We start from the raw sequence: 17,293 nt of genomic DNA on the forward strand, positions 1-17,293 counted from the left end.
CGACTCCACCGGCTACATCAACAGACTGCGAGTTTCATTCCGCACGCTTCGTGGCGCTGAACTGCGCTGCCAGCAACGTACTTCCCATTTTCCTGCAAAGCTGGCAATGTCGGAATTCTAGGTCATCCATCGCAGGGACGAGCATTTTACATAAAAATCCACAGCATACCTGCACGGCCTAGCACTTCTACGACCATAATGACATTGACACATGCACTGTGCATAGATATGTGACACATGTGTTTGTTTATATAGCTCTGTTGCACATACCCTTCCGTTCTCGTCGCGGTAGCCTAATTGGTGACACAACGGAAAACAGCACCTTCCAACCATCTCTAGCAACACGTTTCCAGCACAATTCACAACGTGCAGGCTGACTGCCATGCTGACGAAACATCGCACACCGGCAATCGCAGTAGGTAGTCAACCTAGTCGCAGACAGTGTCATCTGCTGCGGCGCCCTAAACATGGTGGCTTGGAGTAGTTCGCGTGAAGGGCGCTACGAAAACGGTCTATACAGCAGAGGAATAAGCAATTATGATCGAGTTAAACAGAGTGACTGTTGATATGAGGCTGCTAGAAACCTGCTTTTACTTGTGGAGCTGATGTTCGGCCTTCATTTTCTGTGGTTGGTGCATGAAGACTTAAGATTGTGTTTTGTTCTATCTAGCACAACTGAACAACTTTGTACCAGTGCATGCACGTGGCCCTGTTAACATGAAAGTGTGTTCACCTTTGCAGCTCGCAGATGATGGTGCAAGGAGAATGCCAATATCTTCCTTATTGTACATTTCAAAACAATTCTTCAACATAAAATTCCCGTCCAGAAGTGTTACGTCCTTTAGTCATCCTACTGTGTTGCTCCTGAAATGCCAATAAAAAGTACAATGTGAAAATTTGCTTTGGTTTCTCTATTTAAAGCCATTATTCAGACTGCATGACCAGACTCTAAAACATTCATATTGACCAAGCATATTCACTGAACCAAGTGTGCAAGGTGTCCAAGAACAAATAACTTCAAGATTAGCAACATTTCAGTCCATAATCAATAAGCATTCCAACTATTTCTCAAGGTCATAAATTAAAATCATGTTTTGCGTCAAATTTGACAAAAGCATCATGCTTGGGCACATAGTGCATGTTGATGTTGGGCAGCAGCTTGTTGTGCGCAGTTTTTAGCAAATATTTAACATTCATTTTTATGCACGTGGCTTTCAGTGACAATGGCCATACGTAGTAGTGTAATAGGGTTTCACTGGAGAACAACGGATGCCCCGCAGTGGTGGGGCTGCAGATTTTTACAGCCAGCCCCTTTTGTAATGTGCAGAATGCTGAAGCGAGCAAATACATTTGTTTTCTCAACAAGGCCTGTGCATTGATTGATTGTGCCACTTAAAGGTCCCCTGACAACGCAACTTCAAAGCCAAAATCTTTTGTGTTCCATTCTCCCGCATACATAGGCACCTCAAACCATGTATTACTGGTGAACGTAGTCTTAAACACATTTTAATATGGTTTCAAAGTAAGTGGAAATGCCCGAATCGGCGACAACTTGTGACCTCATTATCAGTATCATGCATTTAGTGGCCGCTCAGGCTCACTGATAATTCACCTGTTCTATGAGCATAGTCGACGTCAATGACAAGTTTGCAGGGCACACAACGAGCGCTATCGTCATTCACCTCTCTTGCTTTATTCTTTTTAGGTGGTTCTGGCTGCTTACGCTAGTGGTATTTTAAACATTGCAAGAAATAAACAAACATTCAAATAGTGGTGAGGATTTTTTCATTCCTGAGGGGGACTATGAAACGGGTGCCCTGCCGGCAGCTGTCCTTTAGTAAACAAAATTCGGCAGAAGCTCCCTCGTCAAGTCACCTGCTCATGAAACTCAACCACCTGAACGGAATGGAGTCACTATTAACACTTATTCTCATGCTGGTAATAAACTGCTTGTATCTAAAAAAATATATTTGGAAAAGTTTACAAAGGCAAACATTTCCAAGTCACTGTGGTATGCGTGTAAGGTAATTATGACAGCGTACAGCTTCATATTTGTTGTGTGACTGTCAGCTGATATCTTGGAATATCTCTACTAGGAACACAACGGTGAAGTTGCTAAAAGAAGTTTGCCACCTAAACATACGGAATGAAAATGCTGCTTATGGAGATTAGACTCAGCAGTCTATAATGCAACATGTGTTACTGCTGCTGGTCCTGGAACAACTGTAACATAAGCATTACAACAGCTGTAACTTGCAACAGTATAGTCACGGAACTTTCGGTTGGCAGCGAGCATTCTGTGTTGACATGGGCTACGTGTAGACAGTGTTTATCGCGAAGTTTTTTTTCTCTGACACCATTGATGCCCTAGCTGAGTTGTGTGCCACAAATATAGCAACTGGTGACTCTATTTAACAGTTTCAGGGTCCCTTCAAAGTCAAGTGTACTTGGCTCTTATCCTATTCGGAATTACCTTCGAGAATCCACTCAACCTTCAAAATTGGATAGCGCGAAATCAAACAGGTCCTGTGCATCTGTGCTCCTTCTTAGTCCTGTTCGATTTCGCGCTATCCAATTTTGAAGATTATGAACCAACTAGCCCAGCAACACATTTTGTTTGTTATCCACCCAACGCCTGCAGGATCCACGTGTCTGCGGCTCTAGCTTCACCCCTGAAGACACAACCACTTTTCCCGAGTTGAGGCTGATCGGCGATCGCTCTCAAATACTTTTTGTTTGTTTGTCTGCATGCTTTTGGAGATTGCTGCCATGCAAGAGAATAGAATAAGAACAGCTGGTAGTGTGGCAGCATGTGGCAGAGCAGATCTCAACCACTCCACACACTTAGTCTCTGTTGCCTGACGGCGCACGCTCAATGGAGCTTGACCTGTCGAGTGCGCTGCAGTCGCCAGCAACGGTTGGCTGTTTTGACAAGTTGAGGAGGCAAAGCAGGGTTGAGGAGTGTGTCACTATAATTGCTTGCAGCTGCCTGGATACGGAGTGCGTGACTTAATTCATGGTGCGAATGATTTGATGATGATGTAGCCTAAATGCTTACAAAATTTCAAAAACAGTTTCAGGGTCCCTTCAAAGTCAAGTGTACTTGGCTCTTATCCTATTCGAAATTACCTTCGTGAATATTTTGTACAATGAGGAGGCTGACATGTCTAGTTTAGTTTCTTTCATGTCTTCCTTTTTTGTGTTAGTAAAACATTCGTGTTTTTCCAACTCTCTGTTAAATTCGAATGTTTGCATCTTGCCGTATGACCGTGGTATCTGTGCGGCGTCACTCTCTACGTACCTTTGCAAAAGACGGCGGCCGAATGAACCGCTCGGGCACTCCAGACAAGTGTGATTCAGACTGTAAGACATGTTTCAGTACATACAACTAGTACAAGTAATCGCGAAGTTAACGAAACATCGCCCTGCGCACCGTTAGAATAAAATGCTAAGTCGCTTCTTTAGCTGTTTCTTGTTTATAAGTACCAGGTTTTCAAACGCCCCAGTCGCCAAACAGGATTATTCATTACCGCAGTACAAAGAATCTAAGAACTTGCCTAGGATTAACGACAAGTGAGTGCCCTTACTACTAGTTGGTGAGATATCAGTAGCAGTTATCACTTACGCAAAGTCGAACATTGGACGAGTTGGTGCAAGTTAACCATGTACAACTGTAGCGACTGTAGTGCATGAAAACACACGATCGGTTCTTTCGCAGCAAATTATTTCCTGCTCGCGCAGCGATCGTGGATGAGTCTCTTGTGCCGCAGTTCGAAATGTTTATCACGCTCCGAACCCACAACGTAAGAACGGCAACATAGCTATACTATCACACTTTGATATGTAACCGGTACGCCGTCACTTGTGGCTATTACTCGCGACAGAGACTAGCGGAGCAAAACTCGAAGTAACAGAGATCGCTACTTACTTGTTGTGGCAAAGCAGCGCATTGCAGCATCTTCGCTCTGCTTCGCCCTCGACGTCCGTCAATCAAGCAAAGGCGGTCACGACAAAGTCGCTACGGGACACCGGTTCACGGACTACGCTGTTGAAACGAAAGCTGCACGACTCGCGGTCATCATCGTCGGTACAGAGACGAGAGACGAACGCGCGATCCCGTGCACACGTGGAACACAGCCGACACCGGTCGGGGAAGCGGCTTTCCAAAAAGCTCCGACGGCTCCGCTAAGAAGTGACGGCGCCACCATCGAAAATCCCTAGAGATTCTCTCCCTAGGTACCTAGCTGACAAACACAAAAGGATTCTGTACGCTTTTTAGACGCTCGCAAACAGGAATGCCAGAGTGGCGCCCCCTGGCATTCGTACAGGGCAATACTGAACCGAAACCTAGACACAACAATGAGCTTGTGCAAAGGGCACGGAACAAGGCAAGTTCTTTCCTTCCTCCGTGGCAGAGGGCTTCCGTGGGCGTGCATAGCGCCGCATTTTCAGCGCAGCTTAAGAAACTAGGGCCTTTCTTATTACGTACCTATGCATTTTCTATTAAAGGAACACACCACCTAAAACTTACCTAGTGATGTTGCGCCTCAGATACGCGTAATGTTTGCTTTTTGATCGACAATGTACACAAGTATGAACCTATCCACCAGTTCAAGATGGCTGGGCGTTCGTTAAGTGGTTCAACTTTCGCCGGGCGGCTGAATCGGGTGACAGACAGACAAACAGACCAAAATTTCTGCGTTTAAGTTCCCCAAGAAAGACTACCGTCTTTATAAATATCAGAAAAAGTTCCGTCGCCGGGAATCGAACCAACGACCCCTCGCTCCGCAGCGCTTTGCGTACGCTCTTCTATATATGTATGCATATATATATATATATATATATATATATATATATATATATATATATATATATATATATATATATATCCTCTTCAGATCCCGCGTGCATTAAAATGCACATTTGTCCTTTCCCGCTTTTCGAAATTCGCGCCACTATTACAGCCAACATTTTTGGTGCAATCGCATTCTCTATCATGTGGTGCCATCTGTTCGGCAATACAGGAAGCGTATTACAGTGGAAGCCACGTTTTGGCGCTTTGAAACATGGCGTCATTCTCGTCTTCGACGTTATAATCACGGCGTCCAAGTAATTCACAAATTGCTAAATAATCATGGAGTCATATTTTTTAATTGTTGTTTAAATCTACTTAGGAAGGGTTTGCGAATAATTTCCGCGCGTTATGTAACCCTAAGGGCAAGTATTTTTGTTATCACAAGCTGTTTTCTTCAAATGCACACTCGGTCTAATAGGTGCTTTTTCCTGCGTATGTTTGCCAATCTCATGCGGTTGGTTACTCTATGGCATTAGGTTTTGGCGCTTGTTTCGCCTAGGAATCTGATAAAGAAACGTGTTTAGGGGGCAATAACCAGAAATGACACCTGGGACCTGCAATTATGCTACGATGAGAATTTGACAATTAGTCACCAAGGAAGCTGCTGAAAGCCAAGGTTGCGTCCCTGGCTCCTGAGCCCAAAAAAACAGCGCAAGCAAGCCACATGCCAGACATTTGGAACTAGGGAGCCTCCTCGAAGTGCCGAAACCCAGGGTGTTCTCAGCGAACAAAGTTCCGGTGCATCACGTGAAACATCTTTCTTTGCATCACACCTGCGCTAGTCTCCCCCTAGCAGTTTCACAACAAATAAGAGTGCTTTTCGCGATCAAATACAAAATTTCGTTCTCGACGAGTGTTCTTCGTTTCCCGTTCATTGAGACCCAGTGTACATTATAAGGCACACACTAGTGTGCAAAAACTGTTTGCCGTTCAGACGCAATTTTTTTTCGTTTAATACAGTATGTGTGTGCATTCCAAAAATGTGTTTTGATTGCACCTGTGTTTCCACAAATTTACTCGGGTCTGAGGATATATATATATATTTATATATACGCACACCATTTACCCCTGGCGGTACGCAGAGCTCGTAGGCACTTGTTTTCGTTATCACCAGTGAGATGGCACAAAGGGCGCGAAGAGTGCGCTTTAAAGGTAGTCGCCCCGCTCGTTGCGATGCGTGCGCGTCCCCACCTGTACTTTGCCCTACAGGGCATGGTCGCCCGTGAGCGTGCTTATCTCGTGATGGGGTCGGTTTGTATGTCTTGTGCTTTCACAGCAAGTTTACGTTGAAGTTACAGGCTGCACGAAGGTCACTTCGCTCACTGCAGCGGCCGCGTTTGCTAAAGGTGTGCGCTGTTCAAACACAAATTAACAACTGTGACAGTTGTTCGTTGGTGCTAATCTGTGTGTCCTTTTCGTGCGTCCTTTGGGCTTGAGGAGCACACTGAAAGCTTAGAACTGCTTGCCGTTCTTCTCGTGACATTCCAATTTGTTGATATCGCATTCATTGCTGCGCCATTGGGGCGAAACAATGCACAATAAGCGGTCAACTACCTCTGCAAAGAGGCGTTTCACTTTCGTATTATACCGGTTCCTATGACGGACGGACCAGCCATGTTTTTATTCTTTGATTCAGTCGGGAATTTTCGCCCATCGACAGCGCCGCCGAAGCCGGAACCACATTTTCTGCGACATGGGGTCCTTCAAGCTTTCGTGTAAAGATTTCAAAAGTCTGGCAAGCAGTAGACTGTGAATCACCTGTGGCGCATACCCTCGTATTACGGGCAGTGGTATGTGAGTATGTGTCACACGTCAGTGGTGTAGAGGGGTTTACTGCGATAGCAAATATATGGGCAGTCTCGGCTGGTTTTTGCCGTTGCCGTCGCCGCCGTCATGCACCCTATATGTATAAGTATGTGTATATATATAAAAGGCCCAAAGAAAAAACAATTTAGAAAAATGCTTTCAAAGCGCGGAATCGAGCCCGCGACCTCTCGCTCCGCAGCTCGTGGCGCTAACAATTACGCCACCAAATGCGGATCCCTATGGTAGAGCCGTATATGGGCAGAGTCTGGCGAATGGGCGGGCAGTGACGTCCCGGCGCGGTGATGACGCCGTTCACGTCACCGCCACGCCTCCGCTCCGGCGCCATCCGCCATATATAGTCTTTCCGCGCGACAGGCGCACGGCTGAGGTTATGTACGCGCTGTTCATTCGTGTAATCTAGCGCTGCTAAACAAATTGCCAAAGCGAAATTGTGCAAGCACATTGTTATACAAGTTTAATGAAGAATATGGAGAGAATTATATGCGTCCAAATCATCGAGAAACTTACTTCTATAGTTCTGTACGCCGATTCGAGTCCACGACGTTCTACGCAACGCGCTGTGCTATTAGAGCGCAGCTCTTAGGCGCCCGTTCCTGCGTCGATCGGCGTCGCCGTTGGCGTCGTCGACGTAACCGATAGAGCGAACGAGGACGAAAGACAGCGATTGCGGAGTCTGTCAATATCGCGAGCCACTGGCCTCTAACATCGCTTTCTTCCTCCGTCACGCGCGCTCGCCCTTCGGTCGGAGCTCGTGTGCATGCAGGGCTGGCGGATGCGCTGCAACTGTTTCGCTTGTCGTGATGGGGACGTCGATGTCAGCGTCTCGCTTGGTTCGTGACGCCTGCAATGCACAGAGCAGTGTGCATATAGCACTCGGATACTGGCAGTGTCTGTGGCATTATGTAACCAATGTTCCCAATGCGGATAGCCAGAACTTCAAACACAGTTGGCGTTGCCTCAAAACAAAGCTGCGCTCAGAATTCGTATGAGGGAGTATCGTAGTCACCGGTGACTTATCGTGATATGAAGACCTGTGGGTTTGCGTCTATTTTGGTTCGTTTTCTTCGTTAATTTTTTTTTTGAAGCTTAGGTTCAATAATAACGACGCTTAGTGATGTTTCTGACGCTGAAGAATGTTTAGTACGGTTCGGCTGGCGCTTCTCTGCACAGTGATTTCGTGAGAAGTTTTTCGACCCTGCGATGATGCTCGCTCCGAAGTTGGAGTTGAACTGTTGAGAGTATAGCACACTGAAACGCGGTTCCGAAAACACAGCGCGGTTTATTATTGTATCTCCGCCATTGTTCCAACTACCTCTTCCTTCTCCACAGCAGACTACCCACTACTAGTTTATGTCCCAAGTGCGTCGTGCCAGAAGAAGAAGAAAAGTATGCCACAGATAGGCCCCCCCTGCAGACAAGTGGCCGTGGGCACTTGAAGAAAAAAAAATGGTCAGACTGAGCTTGTCAGAATGGGTGCCGGCTTGATCCTTTCAATGCTGACTGTGTCTTCATGCCCATTACGCAGGATTGTAAAATGATGTTCAGAACGCTTGATGACTGGGAAAGGACCGTCATAGCGAGGCTGAAGAGCACGGCGAGACGCATCGACACGAACAAAAACGTGTGAAGATGTCTGTAGGTTTGCCGGCAGAAAAACGTCGTTCTTAGTATGAGCTGAAGTTGGTGATGGGCGCAAGTTTTGCATGAAGACCCGCAGACGCTGGACGAAAGAAGATGGATCCGAAACACTCTGCGTAGTAACGGGGCTGACGAGGTCACCAGGCAAACGGAGTGTGCAGCCATAAACCATCTCGGCTACAGAGCAGGCAAGTTCTGGCCGAAGTGTTGAACGCAGGCCGAGAAGCACGATAGGGAGGTGTGATACCCAATCTTCGGCGTGAGGCTGCGAGGCGAGTGCTGCTTTTAGATGACGGTGGAGTCTCTCCATTAAGCCATTTGATGCTGGATGATACGCAGTTGTGCGAATACGCGCACAACCCAGTAGAGATGTGACAGAGGTGAAAAGCGCTGACTCAAACTGTCTGCCTCGATCGGTAGTCACCGTTGATGGTACACCGAAACGGCTAATCCAGGTAGCAAGAAAGGTACGAGCAACTGTTTCTGCCGTGATGTCAGGCATTGGAGCTGCTTCAGGCCACCTAGTGTACCTGTCAATACACGTAAGCAAATACGTTTCAGTGTGCTATATTTAACCAATAAATATAGCACACTGAAACGCGGTTCCGAAAACACAGCGCGGTTTATTATTGTATCTCCGCCATTGTTCCAACTACCTCTTCCTTCTCCACAGCAGACTACCCACTACTAGTTTATGTCCCAAGTGCGTCGTGCCAGAAGAAGAAGAAAAGTATGCCACAAGAGTACTATATATATAATATTTATTTCTTTATTTGCTTCGGGAGCGGAGTACCAGCGAGTGCGCAAGGTCACTACAGTCAGAAATCGGATCCCCCATGCTCGCGCTTTCAACAGTATGGGTGTGTTCATGCAAGCAGAATTCGCGCTATTGAATGCCATGGTCATTAAAGCATTGTTTTTAGGGCGAACGCCCTAGATGGCTCATAAAACGCGCGAATTGGTTGGAGTCCCGATGCTTCGGGCCAACACGAATGAGGCAAAAAATCTTGTGATGACGTCACCACGACGTCGTAGATAGGTCAAATTTGTTACTTGTCTATGACCTCATGCTGACGTCGGATTACGTTACGTCATCTCATATTGTCATCACATGTCATCGACGCTTTGCACAGCCTCTGCGATCGCCCACCAATCACGGAGGCAATGCAAGACCCGGTGACGTGCAGAAAGCTTGCAACACCTCCGATCTTGGAGGCAGTAAAACTCATGGGACGACGTCACCAGGACGTCATAGAAGCTCAAATCTGTGAAGTGTAAGCGACGTCATGCTGACGTCTGATTGCGTTACGTCATCTGATATTGTCATCACATGATATCGGCGCTTTGCACAGCCTCCGTGATCGCCCGCCGATCACGGAGGCAATGCAAGACCTGGGGACGAGCAGAAAGCTTGCAACGCCTCCGATCTTGGAGGCAGTAAAAATCATGTGAAGAATTCACTAGGCCGTCATAGATATCAAGAATTTGTGACGTCACAATGACTTCCTGTTGACGTCAGCTGACGTTACCTCATCTGGTAACGCCATCACATGACATCGGCGCTTTGCAAAGCCTCCGTGATCGGTGGGCCGATCACGAAGGCAGTGCAAATTTGCGAAATTATGTGATGACGTCATCGCGTGAAGTCGCGTTATTCGACGTCATCATGACGTCAGAAGCTTTGGTCCTATACGGTGACGTCATTACGTGATAATTTTTCACAGCCCTCGTGTTGACGCCGCCGACGCGGAACTCTGGCGGTCAATTTTCGTGTTTGCTGAGGCATGTAAGGTTTTTGCCAGAACAGGTGCAGGGCCCCTAGAAGGCGAGTGTTGAATGAAAACAATACTTCTTTCTGCTAGCCAGTCATAGCGGACATCTTGTTGATTTACTTTAGAAAATCATTTTTATGCTCAACTCCTTCACGCTCTAGAATTCCAGATCACGAAATTTCATCGAGCCTGTGAGGGCCCCTTGTTATATTAGAAGAGCTTCCGGCACGAGCACAGACATCGTGCACTATTCGTGCATGACTAAAAAGCGCAAGGCACATTCGCTTAGCACAGAGGCGCGGATTAATTTACATGCGCGAATTAAGCGTGAAACTGGTGGCATTTGCACAAGCGGTAACACGGGTGTAAATGACACCGTAGGCTGACAGTCAAAGAAACGCAGGCCACATAACGTGCAACACATGCCACATAACCGCCACAGCTGACGCGCGGCGGCACTAACCCGCGATATCTAAATAAGTCTTCCCATCACAACACCACGGTAACATCCCAAGCCCGTGCTCAGAACGCGCGATAAATTACTAAACGCAACACATCAGGCTTGACACTTATAGCGTGATCGCTGCAAAATTTCAAACTGCCTAAGCATTCGAAACGCGAACCATATTTTATTTTTTTTTGCATGATCGTATTTTAAAATGTGATTTGTGATTGAATCTTATATATAAACATTGTACTCGCTAAATAAACCACAATATGCAATGTCTGTAACGGATCCTTAACTAGCCATATCAGCTACGGATCCGAATGTTCTCGCAGCAATTTTTGTAAATCATTTCAATGAAAATAAAAACATTCTTCTTCTCCTTTTTTCAGCGTGACAAAATTATTTTTAGAGTTTGTGCACCTGAAAGGGCCCCATTGCACAAGGAATAATAAGTTTGTGTTAATGGTATGCTGTTTACAATACCAGCAATATTCAAGCGAAATACTCAAGTACGTATCTGGCATGGCACGGAGCGGTCGGTCGGGGTCCACTTGCTGCATCTGATGTTTCTAATCCAAAGGCGTCGTCGCTCGCTTCTTTTCCTTGGGAAGCCTAAAAAAGGCGGAAAGCTTGCGTGCTGTAGTTTGAGCAGCTAACCGCGCAACAACGGCCCATCGCACGCAACAAATTAACGCATGAATGCGAGGAGCAGTCGCTATGAATACGCGCGCGAGACCATACGCGGCTTCGCACAAGAGCTTCGCAACCTACGCGCGCTCCTCAGCAATCGTGTGAATGCGGCGCGCCGGCGACTCGCAGTCGCGGCTCCGCACCGCGCTGCCGCCACTGCCGCCCGCCGCCGCCGGCGAGCAGAGAGGGTTTACGTCACGAGAAGAGGGCTGCGCTGGGGCGGGGCGCGGAGAGCGGCGAGATGAAAGGATCACCAAACTCTCCCGAAGAGTATATATAGCTCTGCCTTCAGGTAGCTAACGGCGAGCGTTATATACACAGCCTTTACCGCTGGCAGTACTCTAAGACTACAGGCGTTTATAAGCGTTTCTTCATTACCAGCGAGATGGCGCGAGGAGCGCAACGGGCGCATTTAAAAGTCGTCGGCCAGCTCGCTCGCTTCTTCTAATACTTGCGCAGGGAGAACCTTACCCTTCCGCTGTCTGCTAACGCGGTTATCTCGTGGTGTGGGGAGGAGGGATGTTTCGAGCTTTTACCGTGATGTCCTCGCTGATGTTGCGGCGCGTACGAAAGTCACTCGAGCTCAAGGGACGCCGCTAAACGAACAAACAGAAGATGAGCGCGAACTATAAAGTGTCGCAGCTCGACACTTGAAGCACGCTAGTTTCCTTCGTTGCTTCGGCCGTCTTTGCAACAGGAGCGCTGTTCAAACTGAGAGTATCCATTGGCAAGCCTCACTTCGTATAGCATTACAGTTTCTTGCTATCACATTCATTGCTTCGCCCTTGCGGCGAAACTGACACTTTTTATGACGTACGCGACAGGCAAGTCACGTTATTTATGTCATGACCTGCGAATCATGTTACTGAGACAGTCATCTTCACCTATGCGAATTTTTTTATATACGAAGTTTAGAAGACGACCATAACAGCGCCCAGACGTAGTCTGATAGATAGATAGATAGATAGATAGATAGATAGATAGATAGATAGATAGATAGATAGATAGATAGATAGATAGATAGATAGATAGATAGATAGATAGATAGATAGATAGATAGATAGATAGATAGATAGATAGATAGATAGATAGCAACGGTCAAAGTGCATTTGTTCGCTAAGAAATCTCTTATAATGGCGATGAGTGGAAATAAAAAAAATCATGGATCCGAGCCAGAAACGAAACCAGGCCGTCTGCGTGCCAAGCAGTTGTTCAACCACAGAGGCACGCCAGTGCTAGAAACCATTCCGGGAAAAAAAGAGAAAACCTACCCAAGTTTGCGAGGAGTCGTGTTGCCAAATGTAACGCCGCGTGGAAGAAGTGCAGAATAGCACCACGCCTCACACCAAGTGATTTACGCAACGAGAGGCTGGTTGAGAGGCCCACCCATAACAAAGCGCTCGGGCACAAGTAATCATTAGCAACAGCATCAACAAAGCCTACAGCTGCGTCGGTGCTCCTATTCTCTTACCGACACGTAGTGGGTATTTCTCTAGTTCGCATTATGATGATTATTGCATTGAGGGCATTTCGCAACTTGGCTTGCACTAGGCATTCAATCAGAGTTTAAAGGGACACTAAAGGCAAATATTAAGTCGACGTTGATTGTTGAAATAGCGGTCCAGAATCTCGTAGCGCTGCTTTTGTGCCAAGGAAGTGCTTATTTTGAAATAAAATCACGTTTTTAGTAGGGGTGTGCGAATATCAAATTTTTCGAATACGAATCGAATACGAATATCCACCTTCGAATATCGAATCGAATATCGAATATCAAAGGAAAAATGCCTCCACAGTAACAATATTTTATTCAACATGTAGCTATTTGAAAAAAAAAACACATTAACAGCCTAACTGGCAACACAACATACACTGCTATCTCCAGAACACAATGTGCAGGCTAGCACAATGCACATCACAATGCAAGCAAATATCACGGCACAATGAAAGTAATGACAAGATGTTATCGTGAAGAAATATGAGTTGCTCCACATGATCAGGCAGCAGGCGCTCCCTTGTAACAGGGACAACTCCCCCCCCCCCCCTGCCACTGAAAAGGCACGCTCGCTTAGAACAGAAGTGGCTGGTATAGGGGGGTACATGGGGCAAAGCTTTGCCAGACTGGGGTATCTGAAGGTGCCTACAGTCCGCCACCAGTCACATGGGTCACTATCTTTCTTCAGAAGTGGTCTCGCATAGTGAACGAGTGGTAGTGCGGCACGTTACGGTCGCATAATATTGAAAATGTATGGTTACATGATCGCCAACAGCGCTGCACGTCGGAGATGCACCAGCAATAAATCATACGTATTGGGGCGCTCGCCGCAGGCAGATATCGTGCCTCCGTGTACTTAGGATGTTTATCGCTCCTCTCGGCAACGTTTTTAGCGATACGAACGCAGCAGAAATGTGGAAGACGAGTTATTTTATGCATGATAATCGAATCGCATATTCGAATTTTTCGAATATTCGAAGTTATTGAATATTCGAAACTTTCCGAAAACACGATTTTCGAATCGAATACGAATATTTCGACTGTAATATTCGACGAATATTCGAAACTTTCGAATATTCGCACACCCCTAGTTTTTAGTGGTCCGCATTGCGTTAGCGCGCTTCAAATCTCCCGCCTGAAAATACGACTCTCATACGTCACTGCTGCCGTGCCCAACGTTGCCCGCTTTTACTGCGCGGCCGCCGACACTAGTAGCAGCCGAGCGGAAGTAGCGGGACCCACAGTAGCAACAACGGCGCTGCGGCAAAGACTTGCTCAGATGGGCAGATTGAAAGCCGTCACCAAGTTGCGGTTGGTCTCGTAATCCTCAGTACGAAAGTGCAGCGAGCACACACGCAGAGGTTTTGACTGTTTAGCACACTGGCGCAATGGCATGACACTAAGCCACTTCGAGCGTAAGGGTTCATTCCGCGGCACCCAGTGAAAAGACACACCGGTTTCCTTGCTGCAGCGCTGGCGTTGTGCACCATTCGGGCATCCGGCAATATCACACGCATACGGCATTTTGTCGAACTTCCTGTGAGAGCGACTTTCACGAGCGCGCAAAACACGCACGGCAGTACGCGATCCCGAAACTACCACTGAGACGGGCGAGGCACAGCTCGGCGAAAACGGAACCTTTGAACCACGCACGCCGTTCCCCATGGCAACGCCACGGAGGTTTTGTTTTCCATGAATCAAGCGGAAACGAACAAATAGCATTTTATTACGTCTTTTGATGCTCGGAATGTTCTTTTTTTACTGCTGCTAGTTTGATTACTTGTGATTTATTGTAGGCCGACTTCCCTACGTCATCGGGATCACTTCGAAAATGTCCCACTCGTGGCGCTCATCATGTGATACATTTAGCTTAATTTCTCGGTAAGTAGGGCACTGCTGTTGATAATATTGCCATTTTAGAAGTTGTCATACATTGGGCTTTCACTCTGACATAAATTGTTATTTCCCTTTAGTGTCCCTTTAAAGAGGCCAATGTTACGCGTACATACGTCGCTTTCCTTGCTCGAGGTGCCCACCGAAGCCTCTAATGAGAAGCGAATGAGAAGCTAGCGAATGAGAAGGTTATGCAGACGGGGTCCGATTGAGCTATCGCGTTCCACTCTTGAAGTCGAAGCTGAATGAGAAGCTAGCGAATGAGAAGGTTATGCAGACGGGGTCCGATTGAGCTATCGCGTTCCGCTCTTGAAGTCGAAGCTGAAGGAGAAGCTAGCGAATGAGAAGGTTATGCAGACGGGGTCCGATTGAGCTATCGCGTTCCACTCTTGAAGTCGAAGCTGAATGAGAAGCTAGCGAATGAGAGGGTTATGCAGACGGGGTCCGATTGAGCTATCGCGTTCCACTCTTGAAGTCGAAGCTGAATGAGAAGCTAGCGAATGAGAGGGTTATGCAGACGGGGTCCGATTGAGCTATCGCGTTCCACTCTTGAAGTCGAAGCTGAATGAGAAGCTAGCGAATGAGAGGGTTATGCAGACGGGGTCCGATTGAGCTATCGCGTTCCACTCTTGAAGTCGAAGCTGAATGAGAAGCTAGCGAATGAGAGGGTTATGCAGACGGGGTCCGATTGAGCTATCGCGTTCCACTCTTGAAGTCGAAGCTGAATGAGAAGCTAGCGAATGAGAGGGTTATGCAGACGGGGTCCGATTGAGCTATCGCGTTCCACTCTTGAAGTCGAAGCTGAATGAGAAGCTAGCGAATGAGAGGGTTATGCAGACGGGGTCCGATTGAGCTATCGCGTTCCACTCTTGAAGTCGAAGCTGAATGAGAAGCTAGCGAATGAGAGGGTTATGCAGACGGGGTCCGATTGAGCTATCGCGTTCCACTCTTGAAGTCGAAGCTGAATGAGAAGCTAGCGAATGAGAGGGTTATGCAGACGGGGTCCGATTGAGCTATCGCGTTCCACTCTTGAAGTCGAAGCTGAATGAGAAGCTAGCGAATGAGAGGGTTATGCAGACGGGGTCCGATTGAGCTATCGCGTTCCACTCTTGAAGTCGAAGCTGAAGGAGAAGCTAGCGAATGAGAAGGTTATGCAGACGGGGTCCGATTGAGCTATCGCGTTCCACTCTTGAAGTCGAAGCTGAATGAGAAGCTAGCGAATGAGAGGGTTATGCAGACGGGGTCCGATTGAGCTATCGCGTTCCACTCTTGAAGTCGAAGCTGAATGAGAAGCTAGCGAATGAGAGGGTTATGCAGACGGGGTCCGATTGAGCTATCGCGTTCCACTCTTGAAGTCGAAGCTGAATGAGAAGCTAGCGAATGAGAGGGTTATGCAGACGGGGTCCGATTGGGCTATCGCGTTCCACTCTTGAAGTCGAAGCTGAATGAGAAGCTAGCGAATGAGAGGGTTATGCAGACGGGGTCCGATTGAGCTATCGCGTTCCGCTCTTGAAGTCGAAGCTGAATGAGAAGCTAGCGAATGAGAGGGTTATGCAGACGGGGTCCGATTGAGCTATCGCGTTCCACTCTTGAAGTCGAAGCTGAATGAGAAGCTAGCGAATGAGAGGGTTATGCAGACGGGGTCCGATTGAGCTATCGCGTTCCACTCTTGAAGTCGAAGCTGAATGAGAAGCTAGCGAATGAGAAGGTTATGCAGACGGGGTCCGATTGAGCTATCGCGTTCCACTCTTGAAGTCGAAGCTGAATGAGAAGCTAGCGAATGAGAGGGTTATGCAGACGGGGTCCGATTGAGCTATCGCGTTCCACTCTTGAAGTCGAAGCTGAATGAGAAGCTAGCGAATGAGAGGGTTATGCAGACGGGGTCCGATTGAGCTATCGCGTTCCACTCTTGAAGTCGAAGCTGAATGAGAAGCTAGCGAATGAGAGGGTTATGCAGACGGGGTCCGATTGTGCTATCGCGTTCCACTCTTGAAGTCGAAGCTGAATGAGAAGCTAGCGAATAAGAGGGTTATGCAGACGGGGTCCGATTGAGCTATCGCGTTCCACTCTTGAAGTCGAAGCTGAATGAGAAGCTAGCGAATGAGAGGGTTATGCAGACAGGGTCCGATTGAGCTATCGCGTTCCACTCTTGAAGTCGAAGCTGAATGAGAAGCTAGCGAATGAGAAGGTTATGCAGACGGGGTCCCATTGAGCTATCGCGTTCCACTCTTGAAGTCGAAGCTGAATGAGAAGCTAGCGAATCAGAAGGTCATGCAGACGGGGTCCAATTGAGCTATCGCGTAAGTCGAAGCTGAAATTTTTTTATGGAGACGTTTTTGATGAAAGCGAATAATAACCGTAGCTATTGTTCCAGTAGACTCGAAGTTGTGAACAGAATGACACGATGTCATGTTTTATTTCTTCAATTCAAAATACGTAATGGTTTGCGGAGTGCAGTAACCTGCTGCGACAGCCACAAGTACAGACGACACGCGAGCTGGTGGTGGAATAACCCTTATTGATTGCACCGTTGTGATATATATAGTGGCGAAAGGGTTTGGGAAAGGTACACGCATACAATGGCTTCGATAGGAGTGTAGGCGGTAACGTGTTACTAATGTAACGCCTTACTTTTTTTTTAATTTGTTAACGTAGCCGTCATCCCTTCGAAAGTGTAA

The sequence above is a fragment of the Rhipicephalus sanguineus genome, chromosome 1 (genome assembly GCF_013339695.2).
Source record: "Rhipicephalus sanguineus isolate Rsan-2018 chromosome 1, BIME_Rsan_1.4, whole genome shotgun sequence".
Lineage (NCBI taxonomy): Eukaryota > Metazoa > Arthropoda > Arachnida > Ixodida > Ixodidae > Rhipicephalus > Rhipicephalus sanguineus.